Here is a 23,971-nt window from a genome sequence, read left to right on the forward strand (position 1 = left end):
GAGTAGATTTGATTTAGCCTGCCGACAATTTTTTGAATAATTGATGTGAGTATAATAATAAATACAATACATTGGTTTGTTAAGGTTGGATTATCCTTGGGGATGGCCAAAATGTAGGACTTTTGAGAAAGTAAAGAATGTTATGAGACTTTAATTGGGACACAATTGATTTTATTTAAACAATATATTCTAGTATTAAATATCTAATGCTGAAGATTGTCAGGCAGTAGAGTTTCTTAGTCGAGAAATGTACGAATGTAGAAATGTAAGATCAGCGAGTAATATCGGTTGTAGACCTAAACCTATTTAATAGGTTATTAATTATTAATTTACCTTATCTAATATAATTTAATATAAGGTTTAGATGAAAGAATGCTTAAAGTTAGCATGGATGTCACTGAAATAATAAGTCTTAACCATCGTTTTGTAGTATATCTACCTGATATAATAATTTTTCTGACTTCGATAATTCTTTCAAGAAATTCTATAGGATGGTGATATAAATTTTTTTAATGGTATAAAGCTTTTTTTTCGGACACAAGTGGTATCAAGTCTTGAGCTGTAATATGACATAAAAATTCACAGACAGTATAATAAATCTAAATAATAGATTAATCATAAATGAAAAATGGGAAATAAATATTTTTCACCCATGCATTTTATGAAAAAAGATGTACCGATCTGTCGCTACTGCGGAAACGATCTCATCGTTGGGCACATTCTCTCTGAATGTATTGCTCACGAATCATACCGATTCTATTCAGATTTAAAGATGTTGAGAGAGATCCCACAACAAAACTTTTTCACTTTAAAAAAATTAGTAAAATCTATGATCACAAGTACTCTAACTGTAATTGCAGCTTGTATAAGTGGATGCATAATTTAATATAACAATTTACTAACTATGTCAATTGTAACTATAACTTTGTGATTTCAATTTTGTAAAATGTAAATTTTAATTTTAACTTTCTTACTCTCACTGTGTAATTTTTAATTTGTGAATTTGTCAATTGTTTTTTACTAATTTTGTAATTCCAGCGTAAATGACTCTAGTGGTCGAAATAATTAATAAAATAAAAAAAAAAATCTATACAAAAATAGAAAAATGTAATTTACTGCTAGAACCAACTGTTCATGTATTCATTTAATAGTTAAAAACTGCGAGGATACACAAAATTGTGATATCTAAACCAAAATCAGAAGTAGAATCGCGTTTTACAGCACTAACACTGATTTTCTTTGAACCATTTTAGCTCAAATAAAAAAGAAAAAAAGTCCTACAATTTGTTAATATAAGTTGTATTATTATTAAGATCTCTTATATTTAAATAATAATATGATAAAATAATAAACAATAATCTTTTTTTTTAGAAACTGAAATGAGTTTCCTTTCAATGAATCCATCAACTCTGGGGACAGTCCATCTCCTACCCCGTGGTCCAGCGAGACAGCTGTCAGGAATACTAAGTAATGTATCGCACATGCCTTATCAGAATTTATAATTTTTAGAAATAAAAAAACAAAACACAAACAACTTAAATAGAAAAAAAGTGGAGTCAGTCACACCAGCTCACTTTGGAACAATCGCTCTAATTCGGAAAGGGTTGCCAGAGGGAGTTTTTTTCTAGCCTATTGTTACTATTCGTTCTATTCCCATGCTGGTGCCTAGTTTTTTCGCCTAGTCAAGTATCGAGTCAGGCAAACGGTTTCACGATTTCTATGACATATGTTAAGTTAGACGAGTTAAGCAAGTATTGTGAAATTCCAGTACCTGAATTTAAAATCATGTATTTTTTTTCATTTGTTCAACGATTTTATCGCTCACTCTGATAGACTATTTTATTTTCAATTCTTGTTACATCAAACCCCCTAGTTTCATCCTCTTCCATTCCTGACAATCCTCCGAAGTGCCTGAAAAGAAAATAGCCACGAGACCAGCTAATGTAAAATGTTATTAGTGTGCTACCAATGGGTAGTTTCTCTACACGCCTGTAACACTCCAATTTAACTCGGATCAGATTTACTAAATGTATTATATAATACACAGTTGTAAATAGCAATAAATAAATATTAAAAAAAATAAAAATTGTTACATATTTCTAAATTTGTTAGTTTATTATTACTTTTAATTTTTATGTTTCTCTGAATGATGGTCGTTATCTCTTTTGGTTTTATAGCCCTGATGATGACCTGAAATTCAGGTCGAAACGTTGGCCCGAAGAAATTATTTTTTGTTTATTTGCTCACCGCAACCCCCTGACCATCTTCTCCACTTATTAATCTACCGTCTATCTACACCTCATTATTTTTTTAAATAAATTAAGAAAGAAAAACATAATTAATTACTGTAACATTGATTACTTCTTATAGGCTTTATTTTTTAAATTTTTTTTTGTATTAGTTTCGCGATAATTTTTATTTAGGTACCTATCATTCTATCTTATCACTTGTGTGCATAAATATTTTTAGAAGTTTTGGTAAATATTTCGTTCTATACTTTCAATCGATCTGTTTTAATTTAAAACCGAACAAATGAATATGTGGAACTCTTATTCTTGTAGTAGGTTTCCCTTAATGGTATGTGTGTGTAATTAATGCTTAAGATAAAAAAAAGGAATAAATTTTAAAAAATACAGTATTAGATTAATGATTTATTATAATGATAGTTTGAGAGTGGTTTATTTAATTATTAACACAAACACGTTTGATCCAAATATACTGTCAACATTTATTTCCAAAAACTCTCCAAATTTTCGGCCCTCAGGCAAGGATTAATGTCGTATTCTTTAATTTTTCTTTCTACAGGCTGATTGCCCATGTAAACTTATTATATTTTAAACTTAAAACTTTTTCACATAAATTATTGTCTCTATTTCCACTTACTAACATCATTCATAACAGAACTTGGAGAATTTATGGAAATAAATGTCGAGAGTATATTTAGATCAAATGTGTTTGTGCTAATAAAAAAATATAGTAGTTAATAAATATTAAAAGTTGTATAATAAATTATTAAATCATAATTAGAAAGCAATTATGAAGTAACTAGAGAAAAATTCTTTCGGCAATACTTCCCAAATACACCGGGCTGCTAAAACACATAATACAAACACATAATAGTATATGTTAATCAAGGAAACAAATTTTTTTTTCTAATTTTACATTTACATGTTCCTTATACATTTTTTTCATTTTTCTTTCGCACGTTATTCTTTATATTCCACTCTCTCATACATCCCTTCTCCAGTGAGTTGCAACGCACATTCAATGCTTTACACTGATTCAACATAAATAAGTCATCATAAAAGTTATTTTTGTCGTTCTATTTACGAGCGATGGAGGTATAAATCAGTATATATAAATTAAAACTAAAAACTTTTCATGTTTATTATTTATATTTATTAAAAAGCGAGATAACTGATTATTCTGTACATTAATAATAAGTATTATGTGAACTTTCAATCCTATAAGTACTTTTAAATATGTTTAAAAGGAAGTAACATGGATTCATTTTTGTACAAAAAGAATAGCATTTATTTAAATTTTTTTTAAGAGTTTTAATATCATATGATAAACAAATGCGAAATATAATTTTGAAAAGTTAATTCCTGCCTAACATTATTTAAAGAAATAAAAACAAATAAGAAAATTCTTGATAAAGGGAATAATTTCATTAATGGCCATTAAAATTTGCAACTAATAAATAAAGATTTATTTGATGTACTTACCTAATACTTTAAAACATAATTTTGATCAAGTTATAAATTTTAGCCTAATTCCGAAATTTTTTAAGATCCAATCTTTATAAAAATAAAAAGAAAATTTTTATTAATTAAACGATATAAATAATTTATAATTATGTTGAGTTTTATTAATAATTTAATATTATTAGGGTTGATAATATTTTTTTAATTTTCAATCTTTGGTCTAAATGAATTTCGTAATATTGAATACTAATTTACATTCTAAAAGGCCACAACAATGATAGTCTTTTTTTAAAAAAAATTTATCTAAAAATATCTTAATTTAGTATTAGGTTTTGGTTTTACGTTGTTATAATACTCTAACAACTTGGCCCCTCTCTATTGTTTTTTAAATATTTTTTTGAACTATAGATTATTCATTTTAGATATTAATAGATATATACACCATATAAATAATATTAATGTATACATACTTGTCTAAACATATTTCTTTATTTCTTTTACAAATAGAACAGTCATTTGCACTGGAATAGGACACTCATCAGGCTATTAATAAACATTAATACCCAATTGCATAACAAATATATACAATATAGTGTAAGCAGGAAAAAAAAAATTAAATTCCCTTCTGAATTCCATTCGCCAATCCTCACCCATTCTTTTCTTTAAACAACACCTATTCCTTCACTAATTGTATAACCAAACCTCTGCATCATTGTAATCAAATAAATAGGCATATATTGATTAACATTATAAACAGTAGTTAAACCAATATCCCAATGCAATTTCATTTTACTTACTAGTTAGAAGAAATTAGAGCTAGAAGATTTAAGTTAAAATGTTTGATGAACCCCTAATTTTGCTTTTTTTTAAATTTATTTTTGTTCCTTTCGTACCATTTTATTAAATTTTCCAAAAAATAATTACTCGGTTCCTCCTCCATAAAGAGAAAGAGAAAGAAGAAAAAATAAACCATAAATGTTTTTAAATTTATTGCATTATTTCGGTTAAAAAGAAAATAGCATATACATAAGTACATAAACCAAATTTTGAATTATCTATACTTTCTGCTCGTGGGATGATTTTTATGTTTGTAAGACACACATATTTTATGTTTTTCATGCATTTTAATATATTGCGAGTATTGTCAGACATGGTAATCATGACAGTCATAGCGTTACTAATTGTAAGGTATAATCCTGGGGTGTAAATTTTTTACGACTTCACTTATTTAGGAGACAGGCGGATTCTAATTATTAGGGACTCTAATACTACGAAACATAATATTGATCAAGTTATAAATTTTAGCCTAATTCCTTAGAGTTTTAAGTTAAACTAAATTAATTAAAAGATATAAATTATATAAAGCTATGTTGAGTTTTATTATTTATTTAATATTATCAGGTTTGATAGTATTTTTTTAAATTTTTAATCTTTGGTCTAAAAGAATTTCACTTATATTACTAATTTACATTGATGCTACTCATACTGATTACGAATTTACATTCTAAAAGGCCACAAGAATGACTTAGTCTTCATATTTTTTTTTTTTATTTTGTCTCTTAATTTTGTAATAATTTTTAGTTTTGTGTGTTTCTAATACTCCATAAACTCGGTCCCTATCTATTTTTTAAAAAATATTTTCTTTGAACTATAGATTATTCACTAAATATATATCCCACATATATATATATAAAAAAAATGAATATGTATGTACTTTTCGAAACATGATTTTTCATCCTCGTAAAACACACATATTTTATATATTTTTCATGTATTTTAATATATTACGAGTATTGTCAGACATGGTGGTCATCAAGTCATTACATAGTCATAGCATTGTTCCCTCCTAATTGTCAGGTTTAGCCCTGGGATGTAAATATTTGATACTTCACTTACTTCGGAGACAGGCGGACTCTAATTGCTACAGGGACATTTGACAGTGATTGTGAAAGACGAGGAGAAGAATTAGCATGACAAAGATCGGAGGGGGGTGAGGTTAAAGAGCTAAGTTGTCTGGAAGAGGGTCACCGTTGAGTGGTCAGTCCACGTGTGTCCCTCGTGGTCACGTGCTGAGTGGACACGCGAGTGGACCGCTGCCGTCCCTCACCTGTCCTCAGGATATTCCACCAGTCTGTGAGGGAAAATTCGGAATAAATGAGACTACCATCATTTCAACTCTTTGACTAATAGTTTTTATTTTTATTCAAAGGCCATTTAGAGTATTTTCTAGCCGTGTTGTTTTGTATATTTTCTGTTTTTGCTGATCAGTCGTTTGATTATAACATTATTCAGCAATTATTTTCATACGTTAATTATGTGCTGAGATATTTTTTTTTTTTAGGTAATTAAATAATTATTGAAGATAATTAAAACAATCTGCCACAAATTAAGGGCATTAAGCATTAGTGTTCAAATATTCATTCATACAATGTATAAAGAAATGAAACAAAAAAAAGAGAGAAAAAAAATATAAATGATAACAATCGTACTCACTGCATTAAAAGAAAAAAGAGAGAAATATGTAAATAAAAGAAAATACTATCATGGTTTGTATGAATATAAAATAAAATTATGTTTATTTATTTATTTACATGATCACTGTCTCATTTTTAATAACTATGTAAATATTTTGGGGGGAAAATTTAATAAAATGGTAAGAAAGGAACCAAAATAAATTTTTAAAATGCAAAATTTGGGACTCGGTGATCATTATATTCCTACTCCCAAGCCTAAATTCGTCACCAAATTTATTTAACAAGCTTAAGTTACTAGTGGACGGAAACATGAGATACGTGCTAGATTGTTTTGAAATTTGTTTAATATATATTTTCTGTTAGTTATTTTTATAATAATAACTGATATGTAATGAAGCAAGCTATATGTGAACCCGATGGAATTTCTTTTTCAAATATTTTCAGTTAGTAAATAGTAGACAATTAACAGTCATATCTTCTTTATTTCTGACATTTCTCTACTTTTTTACTACTACTCTCTACTATTTCATTTTCAAATTCAACGTTGGCTTAGTGGCTTAGTGATATTATAAAAGCCGATTAAAGACTTATTAAAGACCTATTCCTGAAAGGAAATATTTGCTTTTATTAATCCATTAAATTTTATTAAACAATAAAAGACAAAAAGTCAGTCAATTACCGGAGGAAAGTTGTGATAAAGATATTGCTAATAAAGACAGAACTCGGAAGGAGGGTCTTGTTAACCCCTCAAAGGACTCATCATTTTTATTCCTCAAAGGACGAAGGACCTTCAAAGGATAGAGATGGAAACTATAACGAGTCCTCCCTTCATTACCGCGGAGCTCTCTAAATTCATTACCGACCACCCTTCGAGACCGACGCCATTTTTTCTTTTCATTTTCTTTTTTTCTCCCTTTTCTTTTTGGGGAGGGGTTTCCACTTCCCGCGGCACCTAATTATTTCCCGTACTTTTTATTAAAAATCCATCATCAATGGAGGCGGCTGAGAGGTGTTGACTCTATAATTTTCTTCTCGAGAGGTATTTAATTGGATGGGGTCAGCTTGTACCGCTTCATTTCACAATCGCCTTTAATATTGATCTTTCTGTAGTTAATATTTACTTCTTCATTGACTTATTTATTTTTATTTTTCCAAATTAAGGAAGGGGATGATTCGCGTAAATATGGTAAATCAGCTAAAGTAATTTCGATATATGTCATAAAATAGTTGTGGCTTTCATTTATTTAATGCTATAGATCATTAAATAAATAGTTTTAATGTTGTTCCACAAAAAATTGAAACTCTGACAAAGGAATATAGGGCTCAGACTTTGTGGGGTAGGACGTGACTCAAGTTCACTCCATTTCTTGTTTTGACCACAATCCTATACAGCACCACTTCTTGAAGGTGGTAAATACTTACCTTTCACAGTTTTATAATGTTTTATATGTTCTCGTAATTTATTTCACTGTGCCATCCTCCCATTTCCAGGAACGCTTTCCTTCTCATTTCTCGATCGATACTCTCCTCTATCGACAAACCCCTCCTCTAGTTCTGACCTATCCCCTCCTATCTCATCCTTTCTTCACACAAGAAATACCTTGTCGCAGTTAAGCGTCAAATGAAAAAAAATTTATATCATCAAAAAACATTAAAATTCAACCCACCATCGAGACATATCGAAAGAATTCTTGGAGTAAGAAAATATTATATAAGTATCCTATTATACGATTATCACAAAATACTTTCAAGAATTTAAATTCTTTTAAATTTAAACAGTTTTAAATACGTATAGTTAATTTTAGCGGACTTAAGAGGTACAGCTTTATTGTTATATTAATGAATTTATTTCATGTACTATTAACAATAATTAAAACATAAATACTCTTTCTTAGCCATTATTTCACATACATATTTATTATTAAGTATAATAAAAATTAATATTGCAACAAATATACTCTAATTAATTAATTAATTTATTTTTTAAAATATTTATTTATTGCTAATTATAATAAATATAGTACATTATATTTAAATATAAATATGTACATTATAATACATTTAGTAAAACTGATCTAAGTTAAATTGTAGTGTTACAGGCGTGTAGAGAAACTACCCATTCGTAGCACTCTAATGACCTTTTACATTAGCTGGTCTCGTAGCCATCTTCATTTCAGGCGCCTCGGAGGATTGTCAGGAATTGAAGAGGATGCAAGATTAAAAACTAGGGGGTTTAAGAGTTTATAATGGAAGGAGTGATATCTGGTTCGGGCTAGATCGGTTACATAGGGACCATTAAGGTCTTTATGTATGATTTTATTTGTGACAAAATAAGGAGCATTGAGGATTTTACGAAGGATTTTGGATTGTAAGGATTGAATACGAGAGGAATTCGAAGGTTTAGTGGAGCCCCAAAGCTCAACTCCATATGTCCAGATTGGCCTTATTACAGTCATGTAGATCAGTCTTTTGTAATGTGTTGGAAGTTTAGACCGTTTCTCTAGTAAGTGCTGTGATAGTCGAAATCGACGTGCAGTTTCCTGTCTTTTCAGTCTGGTGTGAGGATTCCAGGTTAATCGCTTGTCCAAATGTAGTCCAAGGTAGGTGATCTGTTCGACAGGGGTAAGAGTAACATCATTAAATGAAACTGTAGGGCAGTCAGTAGGTTTACGACGAAGGGTAAAGGTGATTTGATGGGATTTGTTGGAATTTATCTTAATCCTTTAATTACGACACCAATCTTCGAGGGCTGTGATATGAGATTGGAGATTTTGGGATAAAATTAATGGGTTATTATTAACAGCGATTACACATGCATCATCGGCATACATGGTGAGGATAGTGTTAGGATTGGCTGGAATGTCAGCTGTATAGACGGTGTAGAGGATGGGACCAAGGATACTAACTTGAGGAACACCAGCGGACTGAGAATAGAGGGATGAATAGGAACCATTGTGGTTTACTTGGAAAAATCTATCAATGAGAAAGGAACGAATGATGAGAAAGTATGTAGGAGGTAGGAATTTATGGAGTTTGTAAAGCAGTTCCGGGTGCCAGACTCGATCAAAAGCCTGTTCTACATCGATAAAGACTCCCGCGCAAATTTATTTCTAGGTTGACAATTGTAATGATTTATTTTTAAAAACATTTGACAAACATCTATGGGTTATTATTATTACTTAGGAAGTATTTTATAATTATTTTTTCGTCAATATTGTTGAAACTAAAATATAATTTTAATACTACTAATTTTACTATATTACTAATTTTAATACTAAAGAGCTTAAACTTAGTTAAAAGATGACTTCAAATGCAAATATGTATGTATCTTATAAATATTATAATTGTCTTAACAGAAGAAATCAAAACGTTTTACGCTAAGATACGTTTGTTACGTGAAACCTTAAAACGTTCCCACTACGACTTTTGAACAACCCTTACATGGTGAAAAGATTGTATTAATGATTTAATATTTAATAGCAAAAATAAAAAAAGGGACAAAAGTCCATATTTGGATTTTAATATAAGATTTTAACACAAATAGTAAATAATAACTAACTATTAATTTATAATATTATTAATTATTATTGTTATTAGTTAATAATTGATATTTCTTAAATTTTTTAACGGATGACACTATGTATCTGGTTAAACCAAGACTATGATTTTCTGAATTGTCAAGTAGAAATACATCTGAAACTAGTTTAAAAAAATATACTTCTTCCATTAAAATAAGATATAATTCTTTTAAAAAATATTATTCTTCCACTAAAATAAGATATACCTCTTTTTAAAAAAATATACTTCTTTTTGAAAAAATAGATTTTTCTGATTTATGTGCTGATTTTCCGGAGTGACAAATCATAGTTGAATAGTAGACAATTGTCGCACTACTCTACTGAAGAGGAATTTTGTTTGATTTATTCTTGCAATAGATTTATATTATTAAAAGGAGTAATTAATTCATCTATCTTCCAGACGAAAAATGTTTTGTTTTAATATTCAGTTTTTAATCTATTATCGACGATGAGCCAGTGTAGGTTGTTTAATTGTTCAAAAAGAACTTTAGCCACTTTTACATAAACTTAAAATATCTTATCCTATCTTCTATTTTAGCAGCTCGGGTTATGAAACGCCTCGCCTCTTTTCAAAGTTCAATTCTTTGATTTTTTTTTAGCCAATAGTTTGCTAAAAATATATCCAGTTGAATAACTTACGGATTAAACTTGAATCAAAGTTGTGTTTAGTTAAATATAATAATAATCATTGCTATGTTGATTACTTATTTTTACCACAGTTAAATTATTTTTATTATGAGACAAGGACATTAAAATGTTACCTGGCTTATAATTTTACCGAAAATTCATTTGTGAGAATTTTTATGAAAAAATATAAGAGACATTAGAAATTTAAATATTAAAATTATCTTTTTATTATTATGATAACCAATTATAATACTGATACTGTTAATTTTTATTTTTAGGCAGCAATGGTTCGATGTGCTTCTGGTTCTTAAATAAAAGTCGGAATCTGGAATTTGGAAATATAATTTTCAATAAGATTAAGGTAAGTTAATGTAAAAAACTTATCGATCATGTCGTATATATTTTCACTTAATATATTTATATATTGTTTATTAATATTGATAGAAATAAGTAAAAAATATCTCATTATATTTCCCTTACCATCTGGGGGACCGAGAAGAGACGTGAAAAATAAAATATAAAAGTGCTAAATCTAGGGCCTTGGTGCATACTTCATCAGCGGAGTAATGCCGTATTGTCGCTTCACTCTATTCTAGCAGCTCGGGTTCTGAAACGCCTCGCCTCTGAATAAGGTTCCTTTCTTTTACTTTTTTTTTTCATTCTCTTTTTTTTTCCTTTTCATTTTAATCAAGGAGGAACCTTTGATTCAGACAAAGGAAACTCCGTCGGGATGCCGTCGGACTAATCCCAATGAAAAAAACTTTTCTTTTGACTTTCGTAATAATGAGGATTTGAGCTGAGATTAGAAAATTATGAATGGTTAAATGCTTAGCTGTGACAAAGGTCTCGTCTAGTGTGATAGATTTTTTCTTACGACTGTATCAGGTTCTGCAATTGCTATCGTTAATAGAAATTTTAATTTATTTAAAAACAAATTTGATCCTTTTTTTCTCAACTTTATTCTTTTTAAAACTTTCCAACATTTGCAAATGTAAATAAAAGAAAGAAGAGTAGTGGTTAGTAAAAGTTTTAAGAAAGAATTTTATAAAAGTAGTTATAGATGGGACAAAGGCAATTAACAGGCATTTTAAACATTTTTAAAGAAGAAAATTACAACAAAATAAAGGTATCCTTGAAAATGACCTGAGAATAGAAACGTTGGAAAGTTTTAAAAAGAATAAAGTTGAGAAAAAAAGGATCAAAATTGTTTTTAAATAAACTAAACCACTCTCAAACAAGAATATATTAATAGAAATTTTAATTATTTTATTGCGAATAATTTTTTTTATATCAAGTATTAAAATTAATGTTCAAAGTGCCTATGCATTTCAAATTAATGAAAAATAGGTCTGCAATTTTGATCTAGGAACAGAAAAGAATAAAGAAGAAGAACAAAAACCTTGGCTAATATTACTTGCTTCCTTCATAAACTATTATACCCCATATAGTATATTTAGAACGATTTATTAAAATCCTTAAAAAAATTAGTGTGTTATGATCAAAATTTATCAGGGTTCTGTTTCGTAATGAAAGCTAATAGTATTAGTTCATAAATGATATTTTTTGTGTATATTTATTGTTTATCCTGATAAATTTTGACTATTTTGCAGATTAATAGAGCTAAGAAGTACAATGAGACTAATTAAGTCAGGAACTGCCGTAAAATATTTTTTTCTTTTTAAAGAGATAAATGGAAAAATTAAAATTATATTAAGAATAGAAAGCTAAAATGAAGTAAAAAACATAAAATTTTGTATTTTTTGTTGACAACAAGAACCTGATTTTCGTTTTATAAAAAGTTACTTTCCTCCTTCATAAACTATTATACCCCATATAGTATATTTAAAACAATTTATTAAACTTCAAGAAACAATTAGTGAGTTATGATCAAAATTTAATTAAAATTTTATTCCATGATTATGTTTCATAATGAAAGCTAAAGGTATTAGTTAATAAATAATACTTTTTATGTATATTACAATTTTTATTCTGTTAAGTTTTGACTATTTTTCAGATTAGTAGGGCTCAGAAATACAAAATACATTAATTAAGTCAAGAACTGCAGTTAAGTGATTTTATCCTTTTTAAGAGATACTGAATAACTGCTAAATGATCAATGGAAATATCAGAGTTATATTTAGAATGGAAAACTAAAATGAGGAAAAAAAAAAAATGTTGTATTTTATATTGACAACAAGGATCTGATTTTCGTTTTATGCCAAGTATTTGGCAAAACAATAATAACATTAGACTATTCTGATTTCCTCCTAACCGATATTTTAAGTAACTAACAAAAAAGAGCAAAAACGAGTTATTAAAACTTTTGTTTTGTAATGACATAGTTGGAATAACTACATTGATTAAAGAAAAAAGAAAAATATCTCGGTTACTTACCTCCTTCATAAACTATTATAACCCATATAGCATATTTCAAACAATTTGTTTAAATTCTCAAAACAATTAGTGAGTTGTGATCAAAATTTTATTAAAATCTCATTCCAGAGCCCTATTTCATAATGAAAGCTACTAGTATTAGTTCATAAATACAATTATACAAACTACTAAGAACAAATACTAATACTTTTTAATTCATGATGGGGAAGAATATTAATTATATTATAAGAGTTACAAAGAATAAAATTACAAGATAGCATTGTACTAATTAGTGAAATTGTATCAAGGGAAAAATGCAAGATTTATAGTATTGGTTTTTCCTAAATTATGAAAAAGTGGCCTGGCCGTAGGTTAAAATTTCAATTTACAATGATACTATTGGAAGATTATTAGTTAAACGTACCTAATTAATGAAGGAACAAAAAAAATTATTCAAGATAGTATAAAAAGTATTTATTATACACCAATGTTTTTGAAGCTCTGGTGACCATCAAAGGGCTATTTTTGGGTTCTGGTGACCATCAGAGGGATATTTTGGGGATCTGTGACCATCAAAGGGATATTTTTGGGTTCTGTGACCATCAAAGGGATATTTTTGGGCTCTGCGACCATCAATGGGATATTTTTGGGCTCTGCGACCATTAAAGGGATATTTTAGGGCTCTGTGACCATCAATGGGATATTTTTTGGTAGTTATCAATCTTCTATACAGTATTCGAGGGAATACAAGCTCAGTTTCAATTTGGAAGGAAATACTTTAAGAATTTGTATTTTGCTTCCTCACTATTTCTTTTTTCTTTCTTTCTGTAGCCCCTATTTAATTTTTTGAAAATTATATTTCCTGGGAATTTTATTTTTCCTGCAGATTTGCAATTATATTCGGCACATAAGTACTGTAAGACTCTTAAAAAAAGAATGATTTGTTTTAATAATAAAATCTAACGAAAAAGTAGCTTTTGAAATATGCGCGTTCCAAGAAATTGTATTTGCGTATAATTTAACAAAAGTAGAATATCTTACTTGATTAAATTGATAATAGGTTATTTTTGCACTAATTCCAAATCTTCCTCCATATTTGGGCCAAATCGGTGAAGGAGTTTTCGAAATACAAAAAATAGTGAAATTAGAGGATGGGATTTAAATTGAACCATTCATGTACTACCCGCAAATTTCTTTCTTTCATCAAACTTCTATTCACTAATGTATTCAGCCGCGTACATGGATTTGCTTAGGAACGGCCAGACAGACTGATCAACGCGGAACCAAATTTGTCACTTAATAACTAAAACGTGAAATGCGATAGAAATTTCTCACTTACTGCATGAATACAAAGTTTCTCTATTTTGGCAGTGAGAAAGTAAACATTTAAAAAAAAAAACAACTAAAAAACTTTTTATGAACTATGTTTCATGAATCTCATCAATTCAATTTCTAATTTTATATTTTTAGCAATATTGTATATATTATAATTTTTATCCTGATATCTTTTGACTATTTTTCAGATTATTAGAACTCAGCTATACAATGATCCTAATTGAGCAAGGAACTGCAATAAAGTACTTATGTCATTTTAATGAGATACTGAATAATTTTCCAATGATAAATGTAAAGATATCGGTTATAATCAGAATGGAAAACTGAAATGAGGTAAAAAAAAAAATATTTAGCATTTTTTATTGACAATGAAAACCTGATTTTCGTCCGATACATTGTATTAGGCAAAAAAATAATAATAATAAAAAACAAATATAATAACAATGGGCTATTATGATTTCAACATAACCGTTATTTGAAGTAATTAATCGAAAAGAACAAAAACGAACAATTGAAAGATTAAAACTTTTCTATTTTTGAATTATTGAAAGTTTGTTTTTTTTGTTTTACACACTTATACAATTAGTACAATAATATTTATAAAAATTGCTGCTCTCCTAAACATGAGAAAATCAGGATTCTTTCTGTTTCTTATCAGAATATAACTTTTATCCTCTATAAATGTTTTTACGAAATCATGCCGGTGCGTTATAGGCAATTAGGAACTTTATTTGTTTTTATTAACTAACATTGTTTTATGCAATCTCATTAAATAATTTTGGATCATAGAGAAAAGTTTTTTTTTTTTCATTTATTCAATAAGTTAGTAAATATGTCCCATATTTTTTTGTTGACTAATGCCTGTGAGCTTTAAATGATAGTTAGTTATTTTTAAATACCTAATTTTTTTTTTTTTTATCATGAGGCGCTAATTTTTTTATAAAACTTATTTTCGACATTTTTTTTTTCGACAAGTTTCAAATCGTATTTTTTTTTTATTAGTATGCCCTAAATTTGCCTGATATCTATAAGGCAACTATTTATTATTTGGATGGTCAATGGATAAAAGTGTTTAAGAGTGTTCATAATTTTTTTAATCTTTATTAGTTCACTTATACATTTCGAAAATTCGACTTTAAAGCTGATCATTTCCGTGATAATGAGCCCTATAATGTTTAGCTATAGCCATAGCCCAGATTTTCATGCAGACACGTCTTCCCTCCACTAAAAAAAAAAAAAAAAATATATATAATATTCAATAATAACTCGTATAAAATGTACTGAAATAAATCTACAAATATGGAGTAACATATTAAAATATATGTGCTATAAATGAAAAATTTCATAAATTCAATTATGAAAATAATAAAAACATTGTGCAGTGAATAAACTTGTTACATACATAACATGTTTAAAACAAAAAAAGAAATACTTTTTAAAAAGAATCGGCAATAATTTTAATAAAAATCGATTAATAATTTACAATATTAAAAAAAATGATGAAATGCAAATTAATATGACTATAATTAAAACAATTAACAAACTAAGTACGAAAATGTTTTTAAAATATACATGTTAATAGATTAATACAATGCGGAATACTTTTTAAAATTTAAAACTTAAAAGTCTCTATTAACTCACTATCAGTAATAAAAGACAGTTCAGGATGATTGTATTTCAAAAATTAATTAACAGCATAAAGAAAATAAATATATCTCAAAATGAATTAGTCAGTGACATGCATAACGATTAATTGACAGATTCATTTATAAATTTGTTAATACGGGACATGATGTTCTGTCGAAAATGTATTAATGTACAAAGTATTAATGATTATAAAAAAAAATTTATATAACGTTTTTTTTTGTTTTGTTTTTTCGGCCGACTCCCATAAGAGTCCTATACTGTCAAACCATGGTTGGGGGTCAAAGTTTTTCATTTTGTGGGACCGACAATCAATGAAAAAAGTCAAGGCACCGGGCCGGATATTACGTTATAGGAACAAATTTATATAACGTTATAGGAACAAATCTATTTATATTCACTTAAAATTATCGCATTATTACCAACGTCGCTATGAACAACTGATTCATTTCTATTTAAACCGATATTTTACAGAATAGGACGAACCGAATTTATCATAGAAATCTAATCCATTATTTATTTATTTTTTATTTGTTTATGTGTCTCCTACTTGCTGCCACGCGAGTTACACTGTCTTACAGTTGATTTTACAATTCAAAACTTTCCCTTAACAAATTTTTTCCCTGAAATTGTACTTGACAAAAACTAAAATGGTTATGCAATAAAGAAATAAATGCATTTCTTAGCATCGTAGTATTTATTATTTCATGATAAAAAATAGGGGAAAATATTCCAAGATGTTAATTATTGATGGTTGCGTTATATAGTTTATTTGTTACTGTTTTGTTCATCGAAATTATAATCTGGAATTTTATATCAAATGTTGAATTTAAAATTTTAGTTATCTATATTCCTTTTTTGATTAATTTAAATATTCGAAATATACAATCATAGGCATTAATCATCAAATATGTAAACTACGATTTGGCTAATTACACCTAAGCTCATTGATTAATAAAAATTGTTGATCAGCTGTTTAAAAAATGAATGCAAAAAAAGTATACAATTGCATTAACATCCAGGTTCTTCTTATAAAATACTGGTTTATAGTTGAAGAAAAAAATATAAAAGATTAGTTTTTCTTTTAGTCTTCAGAAATTTCTTTTCTCCTATTTTATATTTTAATAGATATAATATTGGACTTAATATTTGTAGGATTTGTAACTAAAAAGGAATATTTAATTTATTCAAATAAAAAATTAGTTTTTCTTCTACACTTATTTTCTTATTTTTTATTTTATTTTATTTTCTTTATACAGGCTTTTTTCTTATTTTAATGAACTATTATTTATTTTTCAGAATCCTTGTTGATCTCGGGTGTTGGATAGGACTGGTTTTAATTTTCTTCATCCACTTGAATATGCAATTCCTTCGAATTGGGATTTGAATCCTCTATGGACAGCGCCCGTGTATTCTTTAAGTATTATAATAATTCATATATATGCTTTATATTTAAATTATTTATACATGATTACATATTTTTTTAAAGTATTAAAACTAGGGAGATACTGATTAACGGCTGACCAGCCCCCATTTTAAAAATTTTACAACTGTATAGCAAAATGTCAGTTAAACTCAGTTTTTTGAAACCCATTTTTATTATTCCACCTTATATGTAAAATAAAGAATGACACCATGATCATATGTAAAATAAGATATTAGATGGTGATCACAAAAAACATTTTTATATAATGGAGATAATCTCTCTAGTAGGATGGCATTGAGCAATGGGTTCGCCCACTGATAAAAGTACTAAGATGGACTCTGGAGGTTGCTATGGTCACACGGCCATATTTGATCCGAAGAGAGGAATGATAAAAAAGGCGCGGGGGTGGACGCCGCCATTTTTCTGCACCGCCTCCAGGTCACCATGACAACCGCCCCCACTCACTGCCGAGCTTCCAGTGTGTGCCTCCAATCTCTGGCCCAAATTAACATCCATTGACGAGAGCCTTGTTGACTCGGAGGATAAATAGAAAAAAAATTATGCAACGCTATAAAGGGGAGTTTTTCCCTCCCTACCTGCCCTTGGAGAAGGGAGCTATTCCATATTCCAACGCCTCCTTCATCTGGCATTTGCATATTGTGTTCGTTCAGAAAGTCCCCTATTTCAAAAGCAAGAGGGTATAACCTTCCAATTAACTATTTAGAAATGGTTTCAAAAGAATCAAGGAGTTTTGATTCTTTCCTTTCCTAATTGGAATGGAGTGGTTCATTATTCAAAGAACCACTAGTTAAGCAGATAGATAAAGAAATTTATTTACAATACACCTCAATTTGTTTAATCCTTAATTTTTTCTACTCCTTAACGAATGCGATTCAGATCCTGCCTCAGCACGCTATATTTCTTCCTAGAAAACCATTTTGTAAGAACAGGCAAATGCGGTCTGGCAAGCACTTCCTGGACCAATTAAAAAAAATAAACAAATATAGAGTAGGCGTTTATTATCATTTTTCAGGTGATAATTAGACTCATGGATTGCAGTACTTAAAGCATTTTGCCCATTAATTTCGAAGTTATGGAATTAAACAACTTTACTGAGTAGATAATAATTTATTAAAATCTGAGGAGTCGGGACACCACTTTCCTCCTTCTCCTCTTTCCACTCTCCCAAGATACGAAAACCCGCGAAATTTCTGAGCCTACTTTAAACTGCGAAAACTGTTCTAAAATATTTTACACAATGAATCCCTAAAGTCTAAAAGTTTAAAAAATCTAGTATCTCTAAAATTAAAAAATTGCAACTCTATAAATACTGTGTTGTGTTTGAATAAAAAGAAAATATTTTGTCAAGTGTCAACATTCACAACAGATAAGTTAAAAGACGAATTCAAAAGGGTTGGGAAAATTATAATATTTCATTGAAACTGTAGGTAGGAAAATTTTAATATTTCATTTTATTTATGTTTTAGAAAGTTCAAATATTTCATTTTATTAGTGATTAGAAAAATTAAAATATTTAATTTTATCAATATTTCGGGGAAATTATAATATTAAATTTTATCCATATTTTGGAAAACTAAATTATTGGATTTCAATAATATATAGGAAGATGGTCAGGGTTGCGGTCACAAGTGAAACGAAAATAGTTGTAAACTATTTTCGTTTCACTTGTGACCGCAACCCTGACCATCTTCCTATATATCAATTTTTACGGTCAACTATTTATACATATATAAGATTTCAATAATAGTTTAGACAATTAATTTTTTTTCCTGTAGTTAGGAAATTTAAAATATTTCATTTTGTCTTAAGTTGGGAAAATGATAATACTTCATTACATCTATAGTTGGGAGAATTACGTTATCTTGATTTAATTGAGAGTTCCAGTAAAAAATTTGTAGGAAACTTAAGATACTGCCACTATTCCACTGAAGATGGAACCCGCCCTGAATTGAAGAAAGAAATTGAATAATAATAAATGATGAAATCAAAATCAGTGGGTAATACATCTTTGCTACCAAATCCCGTTTGCTCAAAAGATATAGTAGGAGCGGAAATAAAAAAAACAGGAAATAAAAAACTTTGCGTCAATGGCATATTAATATTGGTATGTAAAATTTTATTTTCAATGCGACTGAATCAATTATATTTTGATTCAAAATATTCCAAATATTTTTTTTAAGGTGGCGCTATAATTCGGTTACAAGTCTTGTCTTCCTCCAGGGAGTTCCACCAATCTCCACGGTCTTGTACCATTGCCATCCTCTTCTGAGTACTCCTATGATATTTTTGGCCTCTTCTGCCTCAACATTCAACCACCACAGCTTTGGTCTCTCTTTCTTCTTCCTTTGCTCCAATCTAGAAAATTAAAAATTTTAGGATATAGTTCATAGTAGCTATATAGCTGTATTTTAAATTTTTATCTATCATTGCTATAAGATTCTTTCACAAAACATCAACAACAATCATAAATATTATTTTCTATCAATTATTACTTAATATTTCATAAAACTGTTTAAAAGACTCCAAAGATTTTTAAACTAATTAATTTACTAAAGAAGCATACATAAATGCTGAAAAAAACAACAACAACAAACTATTAGGTACAGACATTGAACCAGCCAAATTATTTTATTTAAATAAAATGTGACCGATGTTATGGAATAATGAAACAATGTTTAATTTTAGTTTGTAAATGACCAAAACAAAAACAATTTAAATTGATAAATATTCATCTATAAAAATATTATGAAGAAAGGAAATGATATCATAATAAAAGATTACATACAAGATAAATAATTTTGGTAATCTCTTAAATAATTTTAGGTGATAATAGATAAAAATAATATAATTTTTGCTTGTTTTTTTAAATAAATCTTATACAGAAATATATATAGCAACAATGTATGACATTTGTATTATAATATTTTTAATGTCTTAAGTCGATCTAGATAGGTAATAAGCTTTTGTGCTTCTGATATTAAGTGTATATAATACCTTGGCTTGAAACATCATTTAGATTGTTTTGAAAAGGATTTTTTTTTTTTAATTTTTGTATTGTATTAGTTAATAAATTGCGCAATTTTCTTTTTAGTGACGGATTGACCCGTTCAAAAAATCGTTCAAAAAGCACCAATAAAATAGATGGAGTATGAAGATTTAGTACATTTCTTTGATTCTAAAAAGAATAAATTTAGTTTGTAGTAAAGAAATGTTAAAAATTAATAAATAAATCAGTAAAAATAACAAATAAAATTATCATTTGTTTCACCTTAATTTATAATTTTCGGGATAATTTGTTTGAAAAATCCATTTCTTTAAATACTTCTATTAAATAAATGTAAAGTTCCTTTATGTTTATTTGGATTACTTCGCTATGAGGAAATTGAAAAATTATAAAACGACAAAAAGAATTTTAAAATCAGGTGTGTCAGTTCAATAATGTAAAATAAAACCTGGAAATATGTTATTACTTATTTTTATTTTCTTCCTAATCATTTCTTTTATTCATCTGAATTTTATCTTCATTGTAGCCATGAGTCAACCCTGTGGGTTATGGAGCCTTCCGGGGTCCATCCAGCCTCATAAATTGGGTACCGTTAATTCGGTAAAAATCTGGCAGTTAAACCTGATTCTAACCAAATCCCCTCCTTGCACAACCGTTGGTCTAGTAACAGTATTTCCTTAGAAAGACCTAAACCCCTGAACCTTGATGGATTGTAGAGGTACAGATCACTACTCAGAGAAGTTATTATTTATCATACCTAAAATATAGGTTACAAATACAACTTAAAGAGGTCAATTTTCCAAAACTTTTCATCCAGAGAGTAAATTTCAAAGAAAATTAGAGCCTCCCTTCTTCCCCCCCCCTCTCCCCTCCGGAACACTAAGTTAGGTAATTTGGTCAAAATGATTGGGTTAATTTACAATGTTACAATTTTATTAACAAATTATTTTAAACACATACCTTAAAGTTCATTTATTACGGATTACTTTCATCGTGTTGCTTCAAGTTAATATAAGATAAATATCTTCTCCTTCTTCTTTAACCAAAGCACATATCTTACGGTGTCGGGGCAGCTTCGATTCATTTCTCAAGTACCTCTCTATCCGTTGCCAACTTCTTGATTTCACCAAGAGTGATTCCTCTGTTTCTTGCCAGATCCGATACTAGCTCTTTTCACTTATTCCTAGCGAGTTTGTTTTCCCTCAGTCTTTGGCTCCCAAATACTTTTTGGGAGTTTATTGATCGGCATACGTTGCACATGGCCGAACCACGCTAATTCCTTTCTATATGTATATTCTGTAAGCGGTTCCTGCCCTGTTTTTTCTCTAATTCTTATATTTCTCATTCGGTAAAAGTTTTACTTACTTTTCTTATTGTAGTTTTACCGAGAGCTTTTCTCAAATATTTTATTTCTGTGGCTTGTGTACGGCTTTTGAATTCTTTGACATTAGGCCAATTTTCAGATGTATAGGTATAAATGGGGGTATTAGCTAAAATTCAAAGGGTAATAACTAATTAGTCTTATATATTATAAAGAACAAATTAACGGTTTTAACGCTAAAACTAATTCTAGCTAATTAACTCATCTTCAAACCTTTTCACCTTCTTACAGACGTTTTCCTTATCCATAACTTCATTTGTTATTCGGCTTAGCTTACGAAATTCCTTATCAACATATCATCTATCTTACGTTCTATTTTTATAACGTTATCGTCTGTATTTTTTAATATCTTTAATGTGTGCTTTCCATAGCTCGAAACGTCATTTGTAATAAAGATTTTAAGAAGTAAAAAAGGGTTAATTTTCCTATACATGATATAATTTATATAATAGATTGTATTCTTAGAGCATTTCCTATCAGTAGCTAATGTTCCTCAATAAGGAAAAATAAGACAAAGTTCAGAAAGCTGTCCTTATGGGCATCAAGATTCCATCCGTGCCGGCATCTAGCTTCGTCGCAGGGTTGCACAATTATATTGTCATTTGTAATGCTTATTCGGTATTTTTTATAAAAGTTAAGTTTTCATATCCATAAGTGTTGTTTTAAAAACGTATTCATGGGAAATATGAACACTTTTTGGTAGTGAAACATTAAAATGGAGAAGACGTTCCATCATAATTCCATCAGAAATTTGTCATTTCCTTCATCGCCGTGTTGACAAAAGACGTCCCCCCTCACTGCCTCTCTGATCAAAAATCAGGGAGCGAGTAATTCGAGGAGGGCAAAAAGATGGCGACCACGTCCCTAATTGCGTTACTTCTTAATACAGCCTGACTCATTTCACTTAACAAGGCGGGCCGGGGGATCCAAAATTAATTCTTCAACGACGAGGGGAGGCGAGATTCTTTCCTCTATCTTCCTCCCCCCCCTTCCGGGCCCCCTCACAAATCTTACTTTTATATCCGCTCTTAGTCACGTTTTCGACCCGATCGGCCTGTGCGGTTATCGCAGATTTAGGGTGGCTGCCTCCCCTCTGTATATCGTGAGGCTTCATTTCCATCTTGATAATATACTGACAAAATTAATATTTTTTTTTTTTTCAATTTTTGATGAACCGAGAATACCAAATTTATCAACACTATTATTCAGAAAAGAAAATAGTCGTATCCCATTAATGCAGTTGATGATATTTTATGCTTCCCTGTTCTTCAGATCACATCCTACCTTCAAAAATCAGTGTCAACTTTACACAAAGGTCCCACCAACTTCCTAACTTCTATGATAGGTTTACTAATAGATCAAGCTTGGATAGCAAAATTTTGGATATCTTTTTAACCAATAAAATAGCCAGTTACAGATTTGTTTAACTGCAAGAGTGTTTGCTTTTAGAAGTTGCCGCACTCTTAGTGTAATGAAATAAGGAGTATAGTAAAATAGGTTTTATTTAACTGAATTAAACATGACAACCATGATCACAACCTTAACTTAAGGTAACATAAGATTTAACTACAAGTGGTATATAAATAAAAGTGGCACATGAATATCAATGGTACATGAATATCAATTATACATGAATATATTTATTGTATATAAATATTAGTATACTAACTCTTTATAAAGCAAATAAACAATAGCCCCTCAGTAGTTGCCCTGACCATATTTACTCCATTGAGCCTACTGTGATCCATCAATTAAAGGGAATCAACAATGAACTGAGAGATAGGGTTGCTTCAAGCAGAGTTGGGCAAATATTAGCAACAGATGAAACTACTGCTAAAATTGTCATGGGTGTGATTATGTGATTATTTATTAATTGTTCATTCATGAATAAAAGTCGTACTCATGCCAATTTTAGCTGTAGTTTAATCGATAGCAAATATTTTCCCATCTCTGCCTTCAAGAAAGATTGAGCTGTTTATCATAGATGTTAGTAGAAACTTAGGCACTTAAATAGACAGAATTTTATAAAGTAATCCATGATTTTGCTAATGGAAAATCAAGCACCTCTTGTAAATGTTTAATTTATTTTCTAACGTTTGTTACATTTTTTAATAAAAAATAAATTAATGATTTAAACTGGCTAGTTATTCAGGAAATAATTTGAAAGGCTCCATCTATAATCTGGAGTAACTCCCTATCTTAAGTGAGTGTCAAAGGCTTCCACTTGGTTAAAGATGGTCTTGCACATCTGCACAGACACACTGACACCGAGGACATTTTCAGTAAATACTCTAGGGAAACCTTATCTAGGAAGAAACAGCAGGTCTAAAATGCGATCCTCCACTAAAGATAAAGTTCAGAAATGCCTAGTCTCCGATGAACCTGTTTCAGAGTTAGCTAC

At 29.1% G+C, this 23,971-nt stretch overlaps 1 long non-coding RNA gene across 1 annotated transcript; it reads left to right on the plus strand.

The window, feature by feature from the left end:
• Positions 1 to 1,402: 1,402 nt before the first annotated feature.
• LOC106686560 (uncharacterized) lies at positions 1,403 to 17,151 on the plus strand. The gene is made up of 3 exons (XR_001344036.1): positions 1,403 to 1,467; positions 10,665 to 10,747; positions 17,038 to 17,151. It is a non-coding gene; the product is annotated as an uncharacterized lncRNA (long non-coding RNA).
• The last annotated feature ends 6,820 nt before the right edge of the window (positions 17,152 to 23,971 follow it).

The sequence above is a fragment of the Halyomorpha halys genome, unplaced genomic scaffold (genome assembly GCF_000696795.3).
Source record: "Halyomorpha halys isolate HHAL.00 unplaced genomic scaffold, Hhal_1.1 Scaffold838.1, whole genome shotgun sequence".
Taxonomy (NCBI): domain Eukaryota; kingdom Metazoa; phylum Arthropoda; class Insecta; order Hemiptera; family Pentatomidae; genus Halyomorpha; species Halyomorpha halys.